Source organism: Squalius cephalus (genome assembly GCF_949319135.1).
Source record: "Squalius cephalus genome assembly, chromosome: 24".
Lineage (NCBI taxonomy): Eukaryota > Metazoa > Chordata > Actinopteri > Cypriniformes > Leuciscidae > Squalius > Squalius cephalus.
The window spans coordinates 8,103,248-8,116,494 of NC_137145.1; positions in this window are offsets into that span (position 1 = coordinate 8,103,248).

The following is a 13,247-nucleotide window of genomic DNA, read 5'->3' on the forward strand; positions in this document are numbered from 1 at the left end:
TCACCACCTCGCACCGTCCAGCAGTCAGCAAGCACGCGCATCTTCCCCTGCTGCACTGATCACTCCAGAGCTCAGCATCAGCACCAGAGCATCACACAACACAACACCCCCCTCTACTCTCTCTCTCTCTCTCTCTCTCTCTCTCATCTGCAGCCTTAAAGGTGCAGGGGTCCTGCTCTTAAAGAGAGAGTCCAAACACACCAAAAGCAATCCTAAGAAATCATGTGATCATTAAGTATCATCACTCACATGCAATAAATTAGGGTCAATGATGAGGTTCGTTTTTATTTTCAAGCTATTTAGTTACATTGCATTGCAAAGGATACAAACCATATGGTGATAAACCTTATTTAAATGTTTTTTTGAGTGTGCGTGACAAGTAAAAGAAGTTTTAGCGTGTAGCATCTCCATATTGTAAAAAAAGAAAAAAGCCTAATTAAAAGGAAGCCATCTTGTTGTCATGTGACAAGAAAAACATAAGACCACCAATAAAAATATAAATATGAAAATGTTTTGTTCAACTCTTTTTAACTTAATATTCATGAAAATAATAATAAAATCTCTCTCTCTCTCTCTCTCTCTCTATATATATATATATAATGAATAATGTTTCACATGTATCCAAAGTGCAAGAAAAATGTTACAAATTTATTTTACTTTAATTTAATTACACCACTGAAAATTTTTTGCAAGATTTGTTTAGTAACATTTTACAATAAGGACTCATTTGTTAACATTAGCGAATGCTTTAACTAACACAAACTAAAAACGAGCAATATATTCTTACAGCATTTATTAACCATAATGTTAGATCATAAAAATGTTCATGCTCACAGTAACTAACGTTAACAGACACAACTTTTGATTTTAAAAATGCATTAGTAAATGTTGAGATGAACGCAGGTTTTTGAGTTTTATTTGACCCGTTAAGAAATTGCACACCATACATGTATAAAAGTAAAAACTAAACAGCGTGGAATGAAGGTAACAGTAACATCACAGTTGTGTATGACAACTTCCAAATGATCTTAATTGGATGACATGAATTCATGTCATTTAATGCGGTTTATGTTAGGATTCAGGACCCCTGAGGGCGTGCGAGTTTTTTTTTTTTCGTCCCTTAAGCTGGCTCCATTAATTGACCTTGACAAATCAGAGCATTTGCCTCCTGCGCAGTGAGGCGTTGGTGCGACTCATTGCGTTTTCATGAAAAACATTAACCTTTCATTAAATTTGAGTAGCCTATGTTCTGTCTAATAATAACACAATAAACTTGATGTTTGTATATATTATTAAAAATAAAGAAATAAATGTGATAACTATTATTATTATAACCTGCAATTACAATTAATAATATTATTTTAAGTAGGTAACACTTTATTTTAGTGTCCTTGTTACACGTTACATGTAGTAACTATAGTAATAACTATAAATTATGCATAATTGCATGCAACTAACCCTAAACCAAACCCTAATCCTAACCATAACACTAAGTACATGTAGTAAATTAATATTACTCAGTCCTTAAATGTATAATTACCCTAAAATAAAGAGTAATCTTTTATATATATTAAATTCTACATAATTTTTCATATATTATATTGTATTTAAAAAAGAAATACACTAATGTGATATTTATTATTATTGTAATTATTAACTAAACAATTACTACTGCTGCTACTAATATTGTTTTAAGTGTTATACGTGTGTGTGTAAGTGTAATACTTAATTCATTTTATTATATTAAAAATAAAGAAAATGACAATTACTGCAATCACTATAGTATATCCCTTAACAAGGCCACATATTAAGGTCCGGGTAGATAAGATGGTGAGCAAACAATCAGTTTTCGTATTGGATGCAGGAGAAATGCAGGAATAAAGATCTGAGCGACTTGGACAAGGGCCAAATTGTTCTAGCAAGGCGACTGGGTAAAAGTATCTCTGAAATGGCGGGGCTTCTGGGTTGCTCACTACCAACAGTGGTCCGAGGAGGGACAAACCACAAACCGGCGACAGGGTGTTGGCCGCCCAAGGCTCGTCGATATGTGAGGGCAACGAAGGTTACCCCGCCTGGTCTGAGCCAACAGAAGGTGTACTGTGGACACACAGTCACACAAAAATGGTTATGGGAGGAATGCGTCACAACACACAGTGCATTGCACTCTGGTGCATATGGGGCTAACCAATCAGAGTGCCTATGATGACCCCTGTGCACTGACGGAAGTGAAACTTCTCTCTAAAATGCTTTATTCTGAATGGTAAAATCGTTTTTGTATAAATCAACCATTGTTGTTAGTTTCACATGTGTCTTATCACGTGCTCTCTTACTTCTTCACAGTAAATGATAGTAATAATTCAATAGCATTTCTATCTTTCTTCAACTGCAGATCTTCTATCTAGTGCGATTTGTAGACAATTTGCTCTTTTCTCGTGTGTACAGGCTCTGCCTGTGGTTTTCAGATTCAGCACAGATCTTTGCATGCTGCAGAATACAGGAGCTGTCACTCGTCACTGCCAAAACCACGGCACATCATTAGACTCAGCCACCGCAACACGACTAACCCTCCGCTCCAGGCTGCTTCTCCTTTATCCTGATACATTTACACAAATCCCCTCCAAATACACAACTTACTAGAAAGTGTGCTGTTATGATTAACTCAACAGGCAGCGTGAAATACAAATTCCGGTGGCAAATGAAGCCAAAAATCGGAGAATCGGTCCAATCTCTTCTAGCCCTGTGATTTTTAAGGCGCCCGTATTGTTCCCGTTCACAGTGTCCGGTAGTGGGTTTTTTTTTTTTTACACGGCTGCCTGCTGTCTTCATGAGCTGCACAAGTCATTTCATCCTCCTCGGATCTTCCTATCCCCCCACCCACCGCCCAGCACAACCTCTGCACCATTTACTGAATTAGAGATTTTTTGTTTCCTCAGGATTCCCTTTAGGTGTCATTTTTGTCTTATCTTGTTTATAAGACATGTCGATATCATTTAGCTATTTATTTTATGCGTGAATGACAAGACTTGTGCTCTACCTTAAATGGCAACACATTCACTCTGATTCTCTCCATGCATGAGGCGCTTCACTGCAGCATAGCTGAGCTCCCACATGCATGTTGTGCACTGTAAGCTTGTCTAAAGCAGCCATTGATTCACAGAGCATCCGCTCAGACCAGACAGGCTTTTGTCACGAGATGCGAAACAGAGAAAAAGCAATGGTTTCGTGTGCCTTTGTAGCCAATAACAATGTTGGCGCTCGGTTTGCACAGCCCACGCGAGACAGCCGCAGTCGGTACGGGAGTCATGTTGGCTGCTATCACAGAGCAGATATCAGGGCGGCTCTCGCTGTTCTTTCTCAGGGGGCGAGTCATGTGCACCAGGCACGTCGAGGAGGTTGTGTCCACGGATAGGCGTTGCCCATGGACACGTCTCCTGCGGTTTGCTCTCTCGGAGTGACTCCAGCCTAGAGGATGGGAGAGAACCTCGGGGAACGGATAAAACAGAACAGCTAATTATGAGCAGGACAGGCAGTGGTCAGGAGGGATATGGGATGATGTTTGCATGTGCTTTAGTTTTGTAAACCATTTTATGCATTCTAAAATAAAATAAAATAAAATAAAATAAAATAAAATAAAATAAAATAAAATAAAATAAAATAAAATAAAATAAAATAAAATAAAATAAAATAAAATAAAATAAAATAAAATAAAATAAAATAAAATAAAATAAAATAAAATAAAATAAAAAATACATTTGTTTATAGAATAAAGCAGAAAATAGTCCAGGAAACATTTTCAGGATTCTCTGGGATTTGGGATGTTTGCATGTGTTTTAGTTTCGTAAAAGGTTTATGCATTATTGAAAACTTTATATTAGTTCTATATAAATAACATTTTGAATAAAATAAAATAAATCATCAAATAAATCTTTTATAGAATAAAGTAAAAAATAGTCCAGGAAACATTTCAGGATTCTCATGGGATTTGGGACGATGTTTGCATGTGTTTAGAGAAGAATAGAATAGAATAGAATAGAATAGAATAGAATAGAATAGAATAGAATAGAATAGAATACAGTAAACATTTGCAAGATTCTCAGGGATTTGGGACGATGTTTGCATGCGTTTAGAATAGAATAGAATAGAACAGAATAGATTAGAATAGAATAGAATAAAGTAGAAAATAGTCCAGGAAACGTTTGCAGGATTCTCAGGGATTTGGGACGATGTTGCATGTGTAGAATATAATAGAATAAAATAGAATAGAATAGAATAGAATAGAATAGAATAGAATAGAATAGAATAGAACAGAATAGAATAGAATAAAGTAGAAATTAGTCCAGGAAACATTTGCAGGATTCTCAGGGATTTGGGACGATATTTGCATGTGTTTAGAATAGAATAGAATAGAATAGAATAGAATAGAATAGAATAGAATAGAATAGAATAGAACAGAATAGAACAGAATATAGTCTAGGAAACATTTGCAGGATTCTCAGGGATTTGGGACGATATTTGCATGTGTTTAGAATAGAATAGAATAGAATAGAATAGAATAGAATAGAATAGAATAGAATAGAATAGAATATAGTCTAGGAAACATTTGCAGGATTCTCAGGGATTTGGGACGATGTTGCATGTGTAGAATATAATAGAACAGAACAGAACAGAATAGAATAGAATAGAATAGAATAGAATAGAATAGAATAGAATAGAATAGAATAAAGTAGAAACTAGTCCAGGAAACATTTGCAGGATTCTTAGGGATTTGGGACGATGTTGCATGTGTAGAATAGAATAGAATAGAATAGAATAGAATAGAATAGAATAGAATAGAATGGAATAGAAAATAATCCAGGAAACATTTGCAGGATTCTCAGGGATTTGGGATGATGTTGCATGTGTAGAATAGAATAGAATAGAATAGAATAGAATAGAATAGAACAGAATAGAATAAAGTAGAAATTAGTCCAGGAAACATTTGCAGGATTCTCAGGGATTTGGGACGATATTTGCATGCGTTTAGAATAGAATAGAACAGAATAGAACAGAATAGAATAGAACAGAATAGAATAGAACAGAATAGAATAGAACAGAATAAAATAGAATATAATAGAATATAGTCTAGGAAACATTTGCAGGATTCTCAGGGATTTGGGACGATGTTGCATGTGTAGAATAGAATAGAATAGAATAGAATAGAATAGAATAGAATAAAGTAGAATATAGTCTAGGAAACATTTGCAGGATTCTCAGGGATTTGGGACGATGTTGCATGTGTAGAATAGAATAGAATAGAATAGAATAGAATAGAATAGAATAGAATAGAATAGAATAGAATAGAATAAAGTAGAAAATAGTCCAGGAAACATTTGCAGGATTCTCAGGGATTTGGGACGATGTTGCATGTGTAGAACAGAACAGAACAGAACAGAACAGAACAGAATAGAATAGAATAGAATAGAATAGAATAGAATAGAATAGAATAAAGTAGAAAATAGTCCAGGAAACATTTGCAGGATTCTCAGGGATTTGGGATGATGTTGCATGTGTAGAATAGAATAGAATAGAATAGAATAGAATAGAATAGAATAGAATAGAATAGAATAGAATAGAAAATAGTCCAGGAAACATTTGCAGGATTCTCAGGGATTTGGGATGATGATGCATGTGTAGAATAGAATAGAATAGAATAGAATAGAATAGAATAGAATAGAATAGAATAGAATAGAATAGAATAGAATAGAAAATAGTCCAGGAAACATTTGCAGGATTCTCAGGGATTTGGGATGATGTTTGCATGCGTTTAGTTTCGTAAACTGTTTTATGCATTAAAATGTGCTCTTTATTAATTCTTATTTTGTGCTTGTTCTGGAGAAGAGCAACAATGGTAAACCTCTTGACGTGATATTATCTGTATACAACGGTTTAGAATTATGCTTTTGGACAGCATTTTTTTTTTTTTTTGATACAATAAGTGTTTCCCATAAATTTGTATTTTCAGCACATCTCTCGCTCTCTTTCACTTGCCTTTTTTTTTTTGTTGACGTGGTTGATACCCATTACAGTTATGAATAGTCACTGTGTCTGGATGGTCCCTGGAGCTCTGGCTATATTCTGCCCTAACAAGCATTTCTGTGCCGGAGCATCAGCACCGGAGCTGCCGCTCTTGCAGCTGTTGGGCTGGAGAATCCCTTACAAAAGCACACATGCCTGCAGCTCTCCCCGGACTCTTCTCACATGCTGCTTTATTTCATCTAGAATGTGGCTTACAATAAATGACAGAATCCTACCGGATGTCCGGATGTTCCTCTGCATGTGGAGTGGTTGTTATCTGTGACAATAGAGATAGAAAGTACAAAAGGAGTCAGAATCCAATCCAACCACTAAAGTAAAGAAATCTTATAATTGTAAAATCGAAAGAGATAAAAACGTTTGTCTATATTCATGCTATAAAAATATTTTAAAATCTATAAGAAATGTAATTTCGCTAAACATATATTATAGATACAATTACAAAACAATGTAATTTAATCAGGGGTTAAAGCAAAAACAAATCTTTTGACTGAAAAATGTTTTTTCTTGGCCAAATCCCATTCCACAGCCAGTCACACACCCAGTTTAAGAGCACTTTTTTTCTTGTAATTAGGAGAATAGTGAGTACATGCTTTACCTTCACAAAAGAAAAACTCAAAGAACATTTGCATTTAAAGAAAATTTCTATTATTTACACACTTTTATGAAATGTCAATGTTTTCAATCTAATGCTTTTACCAGACTCGCTGCAATTAGCGGAAATCCGTCGTAGCGACGGAGAACTTTAATCCCCGTTTAATTTAGTTGTTACATATACTTTCCCTAAAAACATACAGACGTTGTAAATTAGAATTAAATGCAATACATTTTAGTCAATATGGATCTCTTAATGTTTTAATATTTCCTGACAATCAGAAATCATGCAGTAATATTCTACATTATTTTACTGTATATTATCAATAATATTCTAAAGTTTTATATAAATTAAATTGAACAAAATTATTAAACGTTTAATTAAAGTTCATTAAAAATGGACAGAATACACTTTTTTCCAATGTGGTGGAATATTTACTATACATTATCAATAATATTATATAGCTCTATATAAATTAAATATAATAAAAATAATTACAAATAAAATAAAATAATCAAATTTAATTAAATCAAGGAATCTTTTAGAATAAAGAAGAAAATACTCAGGATTCTCAGTTACACTTTTTAGGGAATATTTCATTGTCATAGAGATTGAATTTTAAAGAGATTACATACATCTTCTGAATAAAGAACTGAAGAAATCATGCTCAGATGACTGTAAATGGTGGCTACAGTCTGTACTTTTGTATGGTATGTGCTGGCATTAACTAATACGCTATCCCTCTCTCCAGCATCGCCACTTCTGTGTTTCTCACAGAAAATGGAAGAACTGGTGTATGCTGGAACCAAACTATCCCACTCTTTTGCTGCAAGCCCCCAGATACCAACCAAAAAACGGCAGGCACCATTACCACCCGCACCAAAGCCTGCAGGCCCAGCTCGCCCTCCCCCTCCTGTGAGAGCTCTTCGGCCTCTGCCACAACGCCAGGGCCCACACCCACCTACATCTGCTCGAGGTGAACCAAAAACAACTGATACCAGCTCTCAGTGATGTGTTTTGGGTCCCCGCTCTGATAACAGTAACTTTCTCAAATGTTTACAGAACAAGCGGGAACCCAGTGTGCCGGTATCTTTCTCTATTGCTGTTTTATTACAAGATAGAAAATCTAAGGCCTTCAATAGCCGTGCAGCAAACCTAACTAATCTGGTGCCTATTACACGTCAAAGTAAGATTGATGTGGGGACAAAAAGTAAGACTGTTAAGTTAGCACTTTTAAACATTCGTTCACTTAAAAATAAATCACTTCTAGTCAACGACTTAATAACCACAAACAACCTGGATTTTATGCTTCTAAATGAAACCTGGCTAGAAGACAGCTGCAGTGCAACAATCCTCAATGAAGCAGCCCCTCCTAACTTTACTTTTATGAGTGTCTGCAGAGCTGTTAAGAGAGGTGGGGGTCTAGCTGCTCTTTTTAAAGATATCTATCAATGTAAGCAAATATCATTTGGGAATTACCCTTCTTTCGAATATCTGGGTATTGTGTTAAAAGGTGCTCCACGCATTTTACTTATCATTATTTACAGGCCTCCAAAATTCTCTCTAGCCTTTGCTGAGGACTTTACAGAACTGTTATCAGCAATTACCTCAGAGTTTGACTGTTTTGCCATTGCTGGAGATTTTAACATCCACATAGATAGTGCAGAGAACAACATGGCTAAAGAAATCAAAACTGTTTTAAAAACTTTTGATCTGACTCAGCATGTACATGGACCCACACACAATCGTGGACACACTCTAGATTTACTTATCAGTAAGGGTCTTAACATTTCATCGATTGTTATTAAGGATGTAGCACTGTCTGATCATTTCTGTATTTTCTTTGATATATTGATCTCTCCTGCCACTGAAGCTAGATCTGTGTCTGTCAAGAAGAGATGCTTAAATGAGAACACTAGTGTACTATTTATGAAGGCTATATCCTTAACACCAAGCATATCTGCAGACTCTGTTGATTTTCTCCTTGATTCTTTTAACTCAAAAGTTAAAGGTGTAATTGATGATATTGCTCCTGTTAAAGTCAGGAAGAAGAGTGGCAGACAAAAAGCACCTTGGAGAAACTCAACAGCAGTGCAAAATATGAAAAGACAATGCAGAAAAGCAGAGCGCATGTGGCGGAAGACAAAACTTGTAGTCCATTATAACATCTACAAAGACAGCCTTCATGCTTTCAATATGGAACTAGGCAAAGCTAGACAGACTTTCTTCTCAAATATTATAAACAGTAATTTAAACAACACACGCACTCTTTTTGCTACTGTAGAGAGACTGACAAACCCCCCAAGCCAGATTCCCAGTGAAATGCTCTCAGAGAACAAGTGCAGTGAGTTTGCTTCTTTCTTCTCTGAGAAAATCAATAATATCAGAAAGGTGATCAGCACATCCTTGAGTTGCCCTGGGGTCAGACAGATCAAACCACCTGAGAAAGTAGTTACTATGTCTGACTTCAAAGAAATTGATGGCAAAATTTTGGAAGAAACCGTACGACACCTTAAAACATCAACCTGTGCTCTTGACACACTTCCCACATCATTTTTCAAAAGTGTGTTAAACAGTTTAGAAGCAGATCTTCTAGAAGTGGTAAATGTCTCAGTTCTCTCTGGGAGTTTTCCAAACTCCCTAAAAACTGCAGTTGTCAAGCCCCTCCTGAAAAAGAGCAATCTGGATAAGACCATATTAAGCAACTATAGGCCGATCTCAAATCTTCCTTTCATAGGCAAGATCATTGAAAAAGTTGTCTTCAATCAGCTGAACAAATTCTTAAGCTCGAATGGATCCTTTGACAATTTTCAATCTGGTTTCCGACCGCACCACAGCACAGAGACAGCGCTCATAAAGATAATAAACGATATTCGCTTAAATACTGATTCAGGCAAACTATCAGTGCTGGTGCTACTCGACCTCAGTGCTGCATTTGACACTGTCGATCATAACATACTTATTGACAGGCTGGAAAACTGGGTGGGGCTTTCTGGGATAGTCCTAAAATGGTTCAGGTCATACTTAGATGGGAGAGGTTATTATGTGAGTATAGGAGACCATAAGTCTGAGTGGACATCCATGACATGCGGAGTCCCTCAAGGCTCAATTCTTGCGCCACTCCTGTTCAACCTGTATATGCTCCCAATGAGCCAAATAATGAGAAAGAACCAAATTGCTTACCACAGCTATGCAGACGACACACAGCTCTACTTAGCCCTATCGCCTAACGATTACAGCCCCATTGACTCCCTGTGCCAATGCATTGATGAAGTCAAAAGTTGGATGTGTCAAAACTTTCTTCAGTTAAACATAGACAAAACTGAAGTCATTGCATTTGGAAACAAAGATGAAGTTCTCAAGGTGAACGCATACCTTCACTCTAGGGGTCAAACAACTAAAAATCAAGTCAGGAATCTTGGTGTGACACTAGAGTCAGACCTTAGTTTCAGTAGTCATGTCAAAGCAATAACTAAATCAGCATACTATCATCTGAAAAATATTGCAAGAATTAGATGCTTTGTTTCCAGACAAGACTTAGAGAAACTTGTGCATGCTTTCATCACCAGCAGGGTGGATTATTGTAATGGACTCCTCACTGGCCTTCCCAAAAAGACCATAAGACAGTTGCAGCTCATACAGAACGCTGCCGCCAGGATTCTGAGCAGAACTAGAAAATATGAACATATCACACCAGTCCTCAGGTCTTTACACTGGCTCCCAGTTAAATTTAGGATTGATTTTAAAGTATTATTACTGGTATATAAATCATTCAATGGCCTAGGACCTCAATACATTGCAGATATGCTCACTGAATATAAACCCAACAGATCACTCAGATCACTAGGATCATATCAGCTAGAAATACCAAGGGTTCACTCAAAGCATGGTGAATCTGCTTTTAGCTATTATGCCAGCCGCAGCTGGAACCAGCTTCCAGAGGAGATCAGACGTGCTCCTACAGTAGTCACATTCAAATCTAGACTCAAAACACATCTGTTTAGCTATGCATTTACTGAATGAGCACTGTGCCAATGTTCGTCCGACTGTTTGTACTGTACTGTATTTTATTTTTTTTATTTTTCTTAACTGTTTTAATTAGTCTTATTTCTTTTTATTATTTTAATTTCTTTTATGTAAAGCACTTTGAATTGCCATTGTGTATGAAATGTGCTATATAAATAAACTTGCCTTGCCTTGCCTTGCCTAATATTATCTGTGTCACCAGCTTTCAGACACCAGAATATGATCAAACCAAAAATATGTAACGTACACAATGATTTCTCTTTCACTTTCTTGTCTAAAATGCTTAAGATGTGACGCGTGTTTGACTTCATTAATACCAGCAGTCGGGCGCTCATGTGAATGAGCTCGTTTTACAGGAGAGGTCCTGCCTAATAAGGTAACTCCCATGAATCACTGGAAGCTAAATGAAACAGCGAATCTCTCCCACACAGGAGAATAAGCGCTTGATTGGGCTGAACAGTCTTAATGACCTGCTGTTGGGAATCCATGTATTGATCGTATATATTGAATGCTCAGAGTCTAAAGGCTCAATGCAGCATCGTCTTCATTCAGATCTCATCCTCTCAAGCAGGACATCCAGTGCAGAGCTGAATAAAACCACTTTCATCTGTAAAATCATCTTCTTTGATCTCTGTTCAAAGGAAAAGGTGAGAGAAACCAACTAAGATCTGTCGTTTTGCCCTTTTGGAATTATTTTTTTATGATTATTTTGAGTGTGTTTTCTGTGTATGAATAAAGAACTGCTGACCCTTTCTTTAATTCTGATTATGACACCCCACCCTGCCTCATTGGCCACTGACCACCACCCGCCCGCCGGCCTGCTATTGGCTGTCCACACCGATCCACGCCCAGCAGGACTCTTCAGGCGCAATGCAATAAAACAGGGCACTGTAGGGGAGAGAGAGAGAGAGAGAGAGAGAGAGAGAGAGAGAGAGAGAGAGAGAGAGAGAGAGAGAGAGAGAGAGAGAGAGAGAGAGAGAGAGAGAGAGAGAGAGAATGAAAGGAGCCATTGAATGAAAGAGGCATTAAAAAGCATCATAATAGTACCTTTGATATGTCATTGCAGCTACAATTTCATTTTGTGACACAGGCTCCATGTTTCCACTACTGTTTCAAATGCTAAACAAATAGAAACATAGAAACATATAGAACAAATAGAAATATAAATGTAAAAAATAAATAAAACGGCAATCAGGTAAATGTAGTAAAACTAAATATTTTTACGTTGTGAATTCATAAGCGCACTATTATTTTGGGGGTTGATTTTTATTTTCATTTGATTGATTTTCTTATTTTTATTAATGGTAATGCCTGCATCGTTTATTTTTCCTATTCAGATCTTTAATTTAAAGATATCATTGTTTTACCCTTGTACCAGACTATCTATCTACTGAAAAAAATAAATAAATATGGAAATTGATCACAAAAAATATTTATTTACGACTATTATAATCTTAACTAAGGGTGCAAATCATTTTAATAGTTATTTGAGAAAATTAGATATAACAATATTTACATACATTTGCTCCTAAAATATTTTTTACCTTTTGAAACTTGAAAATCTGAGACATATGATGAGGAAATGACAAGGGAACGATTACTTTTTTTTTCTTTTTTTTTTTTTTAATCATACTGTATCTTGCATTTGACTTATTCAAAATGTATGAAAAACTATTAAATGTTTGTATTTAGGATACATAAAACACTAACTATGAAATTAGCCTCGACAAAGCAATTTTGGACACTTTATTTTTAAGTCTGCTTGTTATAGTGTAACTATACATTAGAACTGAGTCATTTTAATTAACAGCATGTACTTACTATATAATTAGTTGCCTGTAATTATGCATAATTTACAGTTATTACTGGAGTAAGTACATGTAACAAGAATACTGTAAAATGAAGTGTTACCACAAATTTCTGCCTGAGAATGCTATTAAACACAAAACATAATATGGTGGAAATTACATTTATTAGACTGCATGGTTCAGAAACAAAAAATGACCAAATTGACCAGTGATGTCCACTATTCCTTAATAATTTGTGAGGTTCTAGTGAATTTTTGAGCAGGAGACAGATAGGCTCAGATGAGCTCATAGGCAGCTGCTGTCGGGCTTGACACTGCACAGCAATCAAAGCCTGATTGTTACTCTCACAGCCGTACAACACATCTGAGTCAACTTCTGACAAAACCCTCACACAGGCTTGCAGTGTTGCTTAGTAACCAAAGCACATGGCTGACCTTATATGTGTGGTCATAAAAATGTATGAAGTTCCTTTATTTATTTATTTCTCGATTTTGTTTCATTTTCTCCAGCTGTATATCACCAGAGGCAGAAGCCCTGTGTGCACATCATCATTGACTGATTATATTTTTATATACATATTCATTACTGAATATTACTGTTGCATTTCTTTACCTCTAATTTGAACACAAAAATAATATACACGATTTTCCTAAATAATTCTGCTCATATTACATTATATTATATGCTACTGTTGTTATTATTAAAGGGGTTCTTCACCGCTGGCAAAATGGCCTTTCAATAAAAGT